Genomic DNA, 15612 nt, shown 5'->3' with positions numbered 1-15612 from the left:
TTATAGCAGTGTAATACTCATGCCATTATGCAAATCTGTGCTCTGATAAATCATATAAACAAGCACACACACACACACACACACGTTTGTTTTTGTGAATTGTGGGGACATTTACATTTAATCATTTAGCAGACGCTTTTATCCAAAGCGACTTACAAATGAGAACAATAGAAGCAATCAGATCAACAAGAGAACAACAACAGTATACAAGTGCCATGACAAGTCTCAGTTAGTCTAGTACAGAACACGTAGCCAGGGTTTTTTTTTAAGAATATGATAGACAAGAAAAGAAAAGGTAAGTACTAGTATTAGTTGGTTAACTGCTGGCGAAAAAGATGTGTCTATGACATTCCATAGGCATAATGGTTTTTATACTTTACAAACTGTATGTGCTATTGCCCTTCACCAGGGGTGTCAAACTCAATTCTTGGAGGGCCGGAGCCCAGCATAGTTTAGAGTCAACCCTAATTAAACACACCTGATCCAACTAATCAAGTCTTTTAGGCTTATTTGAAAGCTACATGGAATGTGTGTTGAAGCAGTGTTGGAACAAAACTGTAGGACTCCGGTCCTCCAAGAATTGAGTTTGACACCCCTGCCCTACACCAACTCCACACCTAACACTTCCCCTTACAGGAAACTTTGTGCATTTTTACTTTCTCAAAAAAACTCATTCTGTATGGTTTATAAGCGTTTTGAAAAACGGGGACATGGGTTATGTCCTCATAAGTCACCCTCTCCTTGTAATACCTGTGTCATACCCATGCCATTATACAAAGTTGTGTCCTGATATGTCACAAAAACATGCGCACACAAACACACACACACTAACACTCACATACTCACACACATGCTCGCACACGTTCTTTGTTTTTATGTTTTAGGGGATGTTCTATAGGAGTAATGATTTTGCGCTGTACAAATATCTACCCATCACACAAAAAATTCTGCATAATTTAATTTTTCAATAAAATATTGTTTGAAAGTATTTTCATTATGAGAACTCAAGAAATGCCATCATAAACACATTTACGGTGTTATATCAGAGTAATACACGTCATTAAACATTTTATTTTCGTCATGACAAGTCATATAAACATGAACACACATACATAAACATTTTGAGCTAAAAAGAGCCTTATCTCTATTTTAAATGGTAATAAAATATAGAAGAGAGAAGAATCCCATTGAGTGCAGGGAAAGGACCCTCAAGAGTTATGTCCATGCGTGAACCACAGACTAAAGGTTCTTGCAACAACCAGTACAAGGAACTTATTCTACAGGGTCTTTGCACAGTGAACATAGTCCACACCTTCAAAACATTACGATAGAAAATTGGAAGCTTGGATAAATCCATCTTTTTGGGATTCAACCAGAACAAAGACCTGTCCATACCCAAGCTTCCAAAAGACTGCAGAACCATGAAAGCTATAGATCTCCAGTACAAGTCCGCAGGTCCAGACAAAAGTCTCTGTACAAACTGAAGCTGAAAAGCTGCTGTCCTGCTCTGCAAATGCAGTAGTCCATGACCACCCTCTTCCTTGGGCAAATACAAAACAGCTTTTGGATCCCAGTGCAGTTTATCCCAAAAAAAACAATCAGAATTTACTGAACTTTGAATAAGAAGTTTGATGGAGGACCAACACACATTAACCGATGCCACAGAGAGGATGCTAGCAAGTTATTGATAATCAATATACGATATATCAAGGTGACCCTTTATTTTTTCAACAGCTCCTTCAAAGTTTTTTTGTACAACAATTTCATTACCTAGAAACACTCCAAGATACTTGAAGCACTTTCCTAGTCCAAGTTAAACCATCTGGGAGGTTTGGTTCTCCATTTAACCATCTCCCAACCAAAATGGCTTCACTTTTAGACCAATTTACTTTAGTAGATGAAAACACTCTAAAATCCTTTAACAATTTTAACAGCAATTCAACATCATTCTGACAGCTAATTAAAATAACAACATCATCAGCATAAGCTGATAATTTAAACACATTTAGACATTTTGGAATATGCAGTCCATACAAATCTGCTCTTAACTTACTTAAAAAAGGCTCAATTGCTAAAGCATAGCGCATACCTGACAAAGCACACCCTTGCCTTACACCTCTAAAAACCTTAAAAGGAGTGCATAAGTCACCATTAACTTTCAAAATACTCTCAACATCAATGTACAACACCTTAACCATTGAAATAAAATTGGAACTAAAGCCAAAAGCCTCTAAAACATCCATAAATACTTATGCTCAACTCAATCAAAAGCTTTTTCTTGGTCGAGTAACAAAATGCTAAAATCTAAGTTGAGACTTTTACCAAGGTCCAAAACATCCCTAATAAAAGATATATTATCAAAAATTTGTCTACCAGGTACACAATAGGTCTGGTCAGGATGGATCACCTGCTCCAAAACTTGTCCTAATCTATTTGCCAGAGCTTTGGAAAGCAGTTTATAATCATTACACAACAAACTAACTGGTCGCCAGTTCTTAATGTCATTTAGATTTCCCTTTTTTGGCAACAAAGGTAAGAATCACTCTACGGCAACTTGTGGGTAGCCGCCCCCTGGACTGGCTTTCCTTAAGCACCTCCAAAAGATCTGGACCCACCTCCGGCCAAAAAGACTTATAAAAGTCAACTGTCAACCCATCAATTCCAGGTGCTTTCCCACATTCCATGCCTTGAAGAGCTTTCTTCAACTCCTCCAGAGTTAAAGCTTTGCTGAACTCAGCATTAGCCTCTTCAGATAACTGAGGCAGATTCTCAAGGAAGACATTAGCAGTTTGTTCATGCATGAGTTCACTTTTATACAGTTCCCGATAAAAACTAACTGATCATCCTTGAATTTCAGAGGAATCAGACAGCAAAGAGCCATCATTAGATCTTAAGGCATGTATAAATCTTCTTTATCCATTCTTCTTCTCCAAATTGAAGAAAAATTTAGAAGGTGCATCCATCAATTCTATGCTCTGAAAGCATGATCTGACCAGAGCTCCTTGTGTAACTGTATCTAATAATTTACCTAAAATGTTTTTCTTCTTATTAAGGGAATCGAAATGAGACAAACTGCATGTACTATCAACAAGCATCTGAAGCTCTTCCAATTCTTTCTCAACTGTTTTCAATGAACAGGTAATGTCTCTTGTGACATTGAGAGTATATACTGCTGACACGACTGTTTAATTTGTAATTTTGCAATATCCCACCATTGCTGCAAACATTGAAAAGAAGCTTCTGTAGTTCTAAAATTAATCCAAAACTCTTTAAAAATATATTTCAAATGCTTGTCACACAACAAATTGCTATTAAAATGCCAATTGGCACTTTTTGGCTTGATGGAGCTACGAGATACAACACACTGTAACAAACTGTGATCAGACAAACCCACTGGACAAATTGAACAGCTTCTAAAAAGATTAAGCTTGTGTTTAAAACAATAAAATCTATCCAACCTTGCCAGTAAAATCAAGTTATCATAAGCATGAGACCAAGTATATTGCCTTTGAATACCATGGAAATTCCTCCAAACATCAACAATCTCATGGGTTTTTACTAACTGAATAAGTCGTTTTTGTGAGGGCATATGTGGTTCAACATGATTCCTATCAATGATGCTCTCAGTGCAATTGAAATCTCCCCCTAAAAACAAAAAATGCTCAGTGTTACAATTACATAATACATTACTCAAAGTATCAAGAAAAATCATTCTTTCCAAGGCATTGACTGGGACATACACGCAGATAAAAATAAAAGAACAATAAGAATTGTTCTTATAAGAACAGGGAAGAACAATAGGAACAGGGAATACAATTCTTACAGAATAAAATGGCAACCCCACTACTGGTTGAAGTCAAATGACTTAAAACAGAAAGCCCATCAAATTCTTTAGTCCAGTCAGAACCATTTAATAAATCGCTGTGTGTTTCTTAAACAAGCAAGACATCAATTTTCTTTTGTTTAATTATCTCATAAAATTGAAACCTTTTCCCATTATCCCTAGCCCCATTCACATTCAGAGAAGCCATAGAAAATTCCCCCATAAATAAGAGGAAAGAAAAAAGATAAGCACAGCCAAAGGAGACAAAAAGGAGAGAGTATTTATGTGCTATCATGACTAGCAATGAGCCTTGGTTGGGCATTATGTTTGGCAAGAATTTTCTTTAGCCGATACACTTCCTGGTTAGTGAAACCTCCATCATTCCTAAAAATCTTTGCCTTTTCAATAAATTGCAGAACATCAAGAAAATATTCTTCAACTCTCACTTTTCTGGCATTCTTGGTCACTTTCAGAAAGGACTTTATATCCTCTACAGAATAAGTCCAGCCAGAAAAAACACTTTGAGGTAAACTGCATGAAAAACTACATTCAGAGAAATCACTTTCACTCTCTGTCTCAGATTGACTCACGTCACCATTGTCAGATTTTTTAGTCTGTTTACCAGTATGCTGTTGCTTTAATTGTCTCTTCAGAGGCATTTTATAAGCAACATCGTCTAAAATCCATCATGGAAATTTGATCCTGCCCTATGTTCAGAGACGTTTGCTCCCCAGCTATAACCGGGTTACCGCTATCTCGCGATTCGTTCACCAGAACCTGCACTGACTGCTCATCTACCGGGGAAGTCCCATCTCTTTCTGCGTCAACCGCGGCATTCTCTTCCACATCAGGCATATCAGTCGTCATTACGTCTGTCGTCTGTCAACTACTTTCTTTGGTAGTGATTTCTGAGGCAGACTTGTGCTTGGTGCATCAACATCAGCAGGAAAAGCAACAATAACCTTCTGCATCTCACCATTGTGCACAACATTATTTTTCTCACCCTCAGCCGGTAAACGATTCTTATGCGGCTGATTTAATCTGCCTGGACAAGCACGGATAAGATGACCTGTCTCCCCACAAGAAAAACATTTCATACTGTTCGTTGTAACAAAAAAACATAGTAAAATTCGTCCTGACGAAAATTTAAAGCCAAATCCAATTCATCCAAGTTGTCTTGTAAAATCATATAGACATAATGCCTAAAAGACACAACATGCTTCAATAATGGGGACTTGCACCCGATTGGAATCATCTTTATCAGAGAAACAAGTTTGCCGTAACGAGAAAGCATTCCAGTCAAAACCTCATTCGATATAAAATGTGGCACATTTGACAAAGTGACTCTTTTCGATGGATTAGAGAGTGGAAGCACTGGGGTGAAAATTCCATTGATTACTACACCACTTTCAACTAGCTGGTTCGCTAAATCCACTGTCTTTAGGAACACAACAATAGCATTGTTCATACGGGATGCAGACATGATATTTTCAGTTCCAATCATTTCACCTACAGCGAGACTGCATTCTTCCACATTAACAGCGGAGTCTACTTTGATACCATGACGCCTTGTCAGGAAATCAAAATTCCCACTACCTGAGGCAGCCATGCTGCTGATACGAAACCAGGAGCAACCGCTCCGGTATGTTAAACTACCTTACCCTCCCAATCTAGATTGACCAACAATAAACACGAAAATAAAGAAAAAAGATAGAAAGAGTATAGGACTCGTACCTGCACATGCCAAACACTCGCACTCAACGCTCCACCCACTCACTCAGCACATGCGCACAGAGAGAGAGAGAGAGCGGGTGAGAGGGTGGGGGGAGAAAGCGGGTGAGAGGGTGGGGGGGAGAGCTTTTCCAACTTAAACATTCATTTGAAGAATCGTCCTACCTGTTTTAGGAGTAAGACTTTCTCCTGAAAAATGTAAGGGTAATTTTATTTATTTATTTATTGTTTTATCCCCAATTTATAAACAGTCATGTTACATATTTCATATAATTCTTTTATACAGCCAACAGATTATGTGTGTGTGTGTGTGCACAAACTGTTTAAAATTGTTTATTAATTATCAACCTTAAAACAATATCTTTCTCACATCTCGAATAGAGTGAGAGTGTGGTGGATGTTGGTGAGCCTGGGTCAGGTTAGTTGAGTCTTTTATTAAATGAAATTTGTTTACAGTAAAGAATACAAAACAACATTATTTTGGTTTAATAAACTTTATTTAAACTTTCGTTTGGTGTTAAGTGCCCACACTCTTTAACATTTAGTTTGTTGAGTTTATTCTTACTGTTCCTTTTGTTGTTTGTTACGTTTGAGTCCCATGATCGGGTGTACCGGCAAACAGGGTTCAGGTGGAAACATTGGATGTATATATATGGTTTCGGCCCATGATCGGGCCACAGCCATTCCGGTTCCTGCTCAGGGGGAGCTCCGAGGACTATTTTTGCTTTTTTCTTTTGTTTATTTATAAGAAGTACATTTATTAAGTGGAGTCATTTGATAGTATTATTTGAAGTGTGTGTTTATGCAGTGACTCATCTTTATTGTACGTTTTTGTTTGATTTTGTTTTATTTTTTGGTATGTTTGGTTTACCTCAGTTGGGTTAACATTTGCTTTACTTTTGTAACCCCATTCTGTGGAAATAAACCCCTAAACGTTTGCAGTAGCCTGCTGCCTCCATGTTTCTTTTTCCTTACTGATCACATCTATCACAATTGGTGGCAGTGGTGGGATGTGCCAGTAAGGGGCAGCAGTGAATGATTTTTTTTTTTTTTCTACTTCATTGGTCAAAATGGGACCAAAGAGAGCTGTAAAGTGTGATGAGATGGCGACGTCAGCTACAGGAGGAGCTGATGCTGAGGATCCACCAGTTTCAGGTGACTCACAGAATGTAACAGTCGAAGAGTTACGGGACATGTTCGGTGCACATATGAAAATGCAGCAAGAGAGAGACAAACGACTTGACCAGGAGACAGCGCAGCAGGAGAATAGATGGAGAGCTCTTCAACATCAGTTCACGCTTCTTCAGGAAGAGGTACATACGAGAAATACACCAACCAATGTTTATCCTTCTGGGCTTTGATATACACCATCGAATCAAGGGAATGAGCAGGTAGTGGCTCACCATCCGTTGTTGGTCAAGTTGTAGAACAGCCAAGGGCTATGACAGCCGCTTAACGAAGACGATGATGTGGAGCATTTTCTTACGACTTTTGAGCGGATAGCCGCTGCATGCCAATGGCCGAGATCTGATTGGGCTGTGAGGTAAGTGCCATTACTTACTGGCAAAGCCCGTAGTGCTTATGTGAACATGGATATTAACGAATCTCTCGTCTATGATGAAGTGAAAGCAGCAGTTTTAAAGAAATATGATATTAATCCACAGATGTAAGAGCTGATAAGACCCGTAAGGAGGAAGTTGCGGAGGTGATTATCTTGGAGCAATATCTTAGGGTGCTTGCTCCAGAGCTTTAAACATGGGTAAAAGAGCATTACCGGGAGTCAGCAGCAAAGGCTGCAGAGCTCGCAGATGTGAATGTAAAACATTCGAAGACCCCAAAATAACTAGTAAAAGATCTGTATCACCCCTGAAGACAAGTATGATGGGTGGTAAGTTTGTGGGTGATAATGGTGGTCTTAGTGGGAAACTGAGTGCTAACATTAAAACTATTGTGTGCTATCAGTGTGGACAGGAGGGGCATACTAAGCCTAGGTGCCCTAATAGACCTTCCACACAGGCAAATTTGTGTGGAGTACCTAGACCTGATGACCCTACTTGTATAGCAAAGATTTCCTTGCATAATGTGACTGTGGGTTTGAATGGACAGGAAGTAAGTGCAATGGTGGACACTGGAAGTATGCAGACATTGGTCAAAGCAGAGTTAGTTCCAGTCCATCTGTGGAACCTAAGATCTCCAGTGGCAATTAAATGTGTTCATGGTGACGAAAGGTACTATCCTACAGCTGATGTTTATGTAAAGGTGCATGGACAGTCTTTTTTGTTTGAAGTAGGCCTTTCACCTGAGTTGCCATACCCTATGGTGCTGGGTCAAGATCTGCCTGTTTTGTTCGATCTCCTTCCTTTGCAGAGTTGCAATGCAGCTATAACCCGGGCGATGGCCAAGAGTAGTGAGGAGGAGGTAGGATTACTAGGAGCTTTACCTTTTTTTGAGGCAGAACTTGAAGCAGGGCCAGGAAAGACACGGAAGTCCAGGAGTCAGAGGAAGTGTGAAAAGTTTCGACATGCAGTGGTGAGTGAAGGGGAACCTGCCCCTGAGAACACATTGGGCTATAAAATACCTTGAGACATAGTACAATTGCAGAAAGATGACAATTTAGTCGTTCCCCTGTACAAGTGGGTGGAGAAGAGATCACTGGCAGGCCAGCCAGAGGTGGAAGGTAGTCGGGGAGTCTTTTGCCTCCGCAATGTGGTCTTGTTTCATAAACTGAGTCCTGAGCCGCAGTTAGTAGTCCCCAGGGAGGGTAGAGAATTAGTCCTTTCTTTGGGTCATTCTGTACCCTGGGCAGGCCATTTAGGTAGACATAAGACAACAGCACAAATCATTCGTCACTTTTATTGGCCAGGTATGAGGAAGGACATAGCCACGTACTGTAAAACTTGTCCACAGTGTCAACAGACTTCTCTATGGGTCCCTCCTACGGCACCTCTTAAGCCTCTTCCCATTATTGGGGTACCTTTGGAGCAGCAAGGTATGGATATTGTTGGGCCATTAGAGAAGACTAAAGCAGGAAACCGTTATGTGTTGGTCATTACATACTATGCCACAAGGTATCCAGAGGTTTTTCCCCTCAAATTCATTAAGTCTCGAGTAGTAGCTTCCGCCCTTATACAACTGTTATCTAGAGTAGATTTTCCTAAAAGTATAGTCACAGATCAAGGATCTAATTTTATTTCAGACCTATTAAAACAGGTGTATAAGTTGTTGGGTACAAAGGGAGTAAGGACCACCCCTTATCACCCACAAACTGACGGGTTAACAGAACGCTTCAATCAAACTCTGAAACAAATGCTTCGTAAGTTTGTTATGGATAAGAGTGACGATTGGGATCAGTGGCTCCCATATCTGCTTTTTGCCTACAGGGAAGTTTATCAGGCCTCGACTGGATTTTTCCCGTTTGAATTACTACACGGACAGGAAGTGCGGGGACCGCTGGTACTGCTGAAGGACTTGTGGAATGGAGGACAAGACTGTGTAAGTCCTACTCTGATTGTTGACTATGTGGTTCAGATGCGTGAGAAGCTGGAAGCCATGGGTACATTGGCTGAGGAACATATGGCTGTAGCGCAAAAATTGCAAAAGACCTGGTATGACCAGAAAGCCAGGACAAGAAACTTTGAGCCAGGTACTCAGGTATTGGTGATGCAGCCCACTGATGCGAGTAAGTTGTCTGCCAAATGGCAGGGTCCCTTTGAAGTACTGAGGAAGTTGGGGCCGGTTACATATGAAGTTGCCACTCTGGGTCAGAAAGGTTCGAAATGGACTTTGCATGTTAACCCTCTGGAGTCTAAGGGTATTTTTGGGGCCTGGAGAAGTTTTGTCATGCCCTGATATTTGTGCTTTTTTCAGTTTCTTATAAATATCTAAATGGCTAAAAGTCTAATCTCACTGTAATCAGCACAAACTAGGCTATAATAATATGTGAGCAGCATGTATGTACATGATTGTGTTTTTGAGAAAAAAAAATGTTAGGCGTGGTTAGTGAAAAACTAAAAATGTTAAATCACTTGTGAATAAGGCAATAAAACACATACAGAAAATTGGTTCCCAGGAATTTGGAGAACTGGAGCTTGTAGCCTAGATTTTTTTTTTTCTAAATGATGTGAAAATCATCTTGTTTACTCACTTACAGAAAACAATATATTGATTTAAATTTTCTAAGACACTTTTTGTTGGTAAAAGTCATATGCGAGTAGGCGTCAACTATCATGAATTCACACCTGAGAAGACAAAGGCCTGCATAATGAGCTGCATAATGAGCATTCAGTCAGCTGTGTCACTGAGAGGGATGAGTTACAAGAAAGAATGTGAGGACAAAATAAATGAATATAATTTTATGTTTGTAGTTTATTTAGAATATATTTAATTATCCCACAACATAATTTAATATTCACTTGTGAGTGCAGTCAAACAGTTTATTAGGATCACTCTAAGCTGACTTTCAAACTGAATTTTTTGCATCATTACTCCAGTCACACAATCCTTCAGAAATCCTTTTAACAATCTTATTTTCTACAAAAAACATTTATTGTTATTATTATCATTATTATTATTATTATTATTATTATTATTAATGTTGAAGAGCTGAGAATATTTTTTTTTAGGTTTTTTAGGGGGGATAAATTGAAAGAACAGCAATGATAGTTACATTTGTTACAGTTACATTTTATTGTTACATTTATATTATTTACATCAATCTTTTGAATGGTATAGTAGTGTGTATATTGTTATTGAAACTTCATAATATTTCACTTGATTATACATTTAGTCAGGAATTATAGTTTGGAAAAAGTCTTTGGAAAAAGTCTAACTAGTAAAATGTTTACAACGTTATGTGAAAACTAGTACAAGTATATAAATAAATAAAAAGATACTTACTCATGTTTATGATCTCTGCTGAATAAAGTGCTTCATTCTTTTTTCTGAGGAAATCCAAAAATCTCAAATCCTCAAACACATCACATCTTTTTGGGGTGGAATTATGTCTTGTTCCTCTCATCGCGAAGCAAACAGTAAAATAAAAAAAAAAAACTTGAAGAACAATCTCGCTGCGGTTGTCTTCTGTTGTGTGGGCGTATTCAAAAGCCGCGTGCTTCAGTGAAACATTTGAATCTCAAAAGCGCGTTCAGTGCGGGGGCGTGGTCGCATTAGAAGATAATGAAGGGAGACGTGAAAAACGGACATCGCGTTGTTTTCATATGGATTACTTTATCACAGAATATTTGTTTTCAGCAGCACTTGTTTAGTTTTTAAAAGTAGACATGTCAGGCTTTCTATAGATATCTCTCTCATGTCTCTTTGTTGAGTATTCACTGAGTTACAGTTCATTTAATGACGCATTTGAACCTGGAACTGAAGATCAGCGCAGACAAAGGCTGCAGACAGCACTCCTTGTTTGTTATCTTTATTTTATAAGTGCACAAAGTTTTGTTGTTATATGTCTGTATCAAAAAAAAGTAGACCATTACAGATTCGATTGACTGTATTGCTCTTATCTGTATGATCAAAACTGAAAGTGTAATTTAAGTTCTTTTCGGGGTTATCAGGAGAAAATACCCCAAAACGCGTATACGCGTTAATCGACTCCAGAGGGTTAACTTGCTCAAAGAGTGGTTTTCCAGATCAAGGGATGCAGGGGCCTTTATGATTCAGAAGGTAGAGGATGAGGAAGAGGTAGAGGCCCAGTATCTACCAGTTTCAGCTCCTTCTAGTCTATCACTGAGTCACCTGTCTCAAAGTCAACAGCTTGAAATTCAGAGGTTGTGTGATCCCCAAGTTTTTCAGAGGAGACCAGGACATACCAACTTAGTTGAGCATGACATTGTGCTCAGAGAATGAGCTTGCCCAAAATGTATGAGCTATAGAATACCTGAGCGGCTCCTGGAAGCTTTGCATGTGGAGTTAGATGAAATGTATATGTATGGTTCCGGCCAATGATGGGGCTACAACCATTCTGGTTCCTGCTCAGGGGGAGCTCAAAGGACTACAAAGGTCAAAGCCATCAATCATTTTTGACATAAGGTTAATGGTAGAGACTACTACTAACATAGTGTTACTTGTTGTTTAATGGTCTTAGATGAACTTAGTTAGAATTGATGATGTTAGAAGTTGTTGAGAATTTGTTGTTAATAAAACTTCTCACACATTAAGTATTGTCATTCTGCATTCTGCATTCTGCAAATGCGATTTTCTTTCAGATGTTAGAAACATCTTTCATGTGGGTAAGCTTTACTCTTAACATTGCACAAACCAAATCCAAACCAAATCGGTCACTGAGAAAGAAGCTTTGCAGGTTAACATTAGTTAACATGAACTAATAATGAACTGCACTTATTCAGCATTTATTAATCTTTGTTAATGTTAATTTCAAAATTTACTAATACATTATTAAAATCTTGTTAACATTAATGTACTGTGAACTAACATGAACTAACAATGAACATCTGTATTTTTTTTTTTACTAACGTTAGCGAAGATTAGTAAATACAGTAACAAATGTATTGCTCATGGTTAGTTCATGCTAGTTAATACATTAACTAATGTTTACCTAATGACCGTTATTGTAAAGTTACTGAAACATCTTCACTATGAGCAAGCTTTACTCGTAACATTGCATGAACAGGCTTTCTTTTATAGAGAAAGAAGCTTTTCAGCATATGTGAGCTTACAATCTCTTCATTTCCCTAGTTCTACTAACATAGTGTAACTGTTCAAAGTAGCACTAAACAAAGCTTCCTGTGCGTAGAAGAACTTGATGAGCATAAAACGTCAAACACATTAAAATCTGTATTTATGCATAGCAAATAACATTTCATTTCATATGTTAGAAACATCTTTCATGTGGGCAAGCTTTACTCTTAATATTGCATAAACCGACTTTCTCTTATAGAGAAAGAAGCTCTTCAGCATATGTGGGCTTAAATTTTCTCTCATTCGCCTAGTGTTACTGTTCATAAAATCACTAAAATGAAAGCACCAGCACAAGTTCTACTAGGAAGACTTAATGCCACGTCACATTACAATTAGATCTAGCCAATCGGCACTCAACATGAGGAATATAAAGCCCTCTACTCACCTTTTATAGTGTGTGCAGATACTGCCACTGTTGTTTCCCTCCATCCTCCCCACCACCACCAGGTTGGCCCTGTCCATGCAGGGGGTAGGCTCTGCCCTGCCTTTGTCTTCGGCAGGAACACCTGGAATCTACAACTTCAGATTCAAGATACGGATTGGGCCTATGCCCAAATAATTATGTTCTTTGTATTGGTTTTGTAAATAAATACTTCTGAGTTTTATCTATACCTCTTGAGTCTTATCTATACCTCTTGAGTCTTTCTGGTAGAACTAAACTTCCTGGGCATAGAGGCTGTAACATAACTTGTTGAGAATAAAACTTCTCATACATTAAGAATTTTCTTTCTGCATTCTAAATAACATTTCATTTCATATGTTAAAAACATCTTTAATGTGGGCAAGCTTTACTCTTTAACATTGCATAAACCGGAGAAATGTGATCAGTATAAGGTGTTCTAGAGAGAACACGAGCTGCAGAATTCTGAACCAATTGAAGCTTATGCAGCAGTTTGGAGGGAATACCTGTGAGAAGAGCATTGCCAGTAGTCTCCTACTTCGTGAGTTGACTAGTGCGTGAATGAGAACTGCAGTATTATTATTTGAAAGAAATGGACGTGGACGATTAATATTGCACAAATGGAAGTATGCAATCCGTGTGATATTATTAATCTGAGCTTTAAAAGATACTGTGCTATCCATGATGACACCCAAACTTTTAACCTGAGAGGAAGGACAGATTGCAGTATTATCAATGTGTAAAGAGAAACAATTAGATTTAGACACAACAGATCCTAGTTGCCAACAAGCAGAGCCTCAGTTTTTATTGCCATTTAATTTTCAAGAAGTTCGCTGAACTGGCCAGTCTTTAATTTCAGCTAAACAGCTTGACAAAGATGGCGGAGGAAAAGAACCGGTAGGTTTGGCAGACAGGTAAAGTTGGGTGTCATCCGCATAACAGTGAAAATTAATACCATATTTCCTTAAAAATATCACCAAGAGGGAGCATATATATAATGAAGAGAAGCGGGCCCAAAACAGAACCCTGGGGAACACCAGTGGTGACTGTAGATAGTCTTGAACTAAAACCTTTTAATTGAAAACACTGACTGCTTCCAGATAGATATGAACTAAACCAAGACAGAGCAGTGCCAGTAATACCAAGGGAAACTAATCTGTCAAGAAGTATGTTATGTGAGACAGTATCAAAGGCAGCGCTCAAGTCAAGAAGGGCAGGTATAGTTAAAAGCCCAGAGTCAGCTGCCAACAGTAGATCATTGGTTATTCTGACAAGAGCAGTCTCAGTGCTGTGGTGGGGATGAAAACCAGATTGGAATTGTTCATACAAGTTATTATTGGACAGATGGTAAATTTGAAATTGGACGAGAATTTTCAAAATCAATTGGATCACCCCCTGGTTTCTTAAGTATGGGTGTAATAATAGCAGATTTAAGAGATGGAGATACAAAACCAGAATCAAGTGAACCATGAACAATTTTAGTAAATCAACGGCAAAAAGGGCTGGTAAACAGCTTTTACTAAAGGAGTTTGTAGAGGGTCTAACTGACAAGTCGAAGAGTTTAGATTTACATATCAGACCCACTAATCTCTGAAATAGTTGGTAGTGTAGTTAGAGAAAACAGAGTGGGGAGGTGTGTGAGTGATAGACTGACAGGAGTCATTGTGAAGAGTACCAGTAAGTAATTGCCGATGTACATTTTCAACCTTAGATGTAAAAAAAGTTAAAAAAGCGATCACATAAGTCAGTGGAATACATATCAGATGGCAAAGAATCAGGTGGTTTCAGAATATTGTTTACCACCAAGAAAAGAGACCTAGAGTTCCCATTGCTAACTCCAATTACATTGGAGTAGTAATCGGATTTAGCTGTAGTCAGTGCATTTTTATAATTTTGAATATGTTCAGCATACTTGTCTTTATGAACAGTAAGGCCAGACCTGATGTACAGCCGCTCTAACCTACGGCCTTTAGTTTTAAGTTCACGCAGTTCAGGTGTAACCAAGGAGCTGAATGCACAAATGAAACCGTTCGAGTTTTCACGGGTGCGAATTCATCTAAAATCATGTTCAGTCCATCATTGTAATATTTTACCAGTTCATCAACAGTAGTGAAATCAGATTTACTGGAAAAGATGGCAAGTTCATCAGCAAGAGTAGGCAAATCAATGTTCTTAATATTCCGAAATGTAATCTGGCGACAACAGTTTACCTTAAAAATTGCCAGTTTTGGCACAAAAATGACACCAGAAAGTGATCTGATATGGACAGATCAGAAACAGTTCAATTAAAAGGGGTTATTACCAGAGCAGCAAACAAGATCAAGAGTATGCCCCTTAGTATGAGTGGGCAGTGTGTTAAATTGTTGTATACCAAAGCAATCCAAACATGATAAAAATTTGCTTGTAAATGCATTACTGACATTATCTGTATGAATGTTAAAATCACCAAGAAGGATAACATTTGAAGATATGGAACATAGATAAGTCAAGATTTCAGATAATTCAGTTAAAAAGGCATTATTGCTCTTGGGAGGGCGGTAGATAGTTATGAGGATGGTTGGAATCGCACCATTGATTTTTATGGCAATTGACTCAAAAGAAGAATATGTAGACAAAGTTAACTGAGATACTTTCAATTTCTTTTTATAAAGTATTGCTAGCCCCCCTCTCCTTCCCGTATCACGAGATTTACAAACATAACTATATCCTGGGGGAACACACTCGTTTAGATGGAAAAAGTCGTCTGGTTTCTGCCATGTCTCAGTTAAACCCCTTTCACACTGCACGTCGGACCCGGCAAATTGCCGGAACATTGCCGGGTCGACTTCTGTGTGAAAGCAAACACGTCCCGGGATTGATTCCGGGATTGAACCCGGGTCGGGAACTAGTAACATTGCCGGGTTCAGTCCCGGAACGAGCGCTGTGTGAACAAAAGCCAGATCTAATGCCG

The sequence above is a fragment of the Cyprinus carpio genome, chromosome B20 (genome assembly GCF_018340385.1).
Source record: "Cyprinus carpio isolate SPL01 chromosome B20, ASM1834038v1, whole genome shotgun sequence".
NCBI lineage: Eukaryota > Metazoa > Chordata > Actinopteri > Cypriniformes > Cyprinidae > Cyprinus > Cyprinus carpio.
This window is presented reverse-complemented; position numbering follows the sequence as displayed.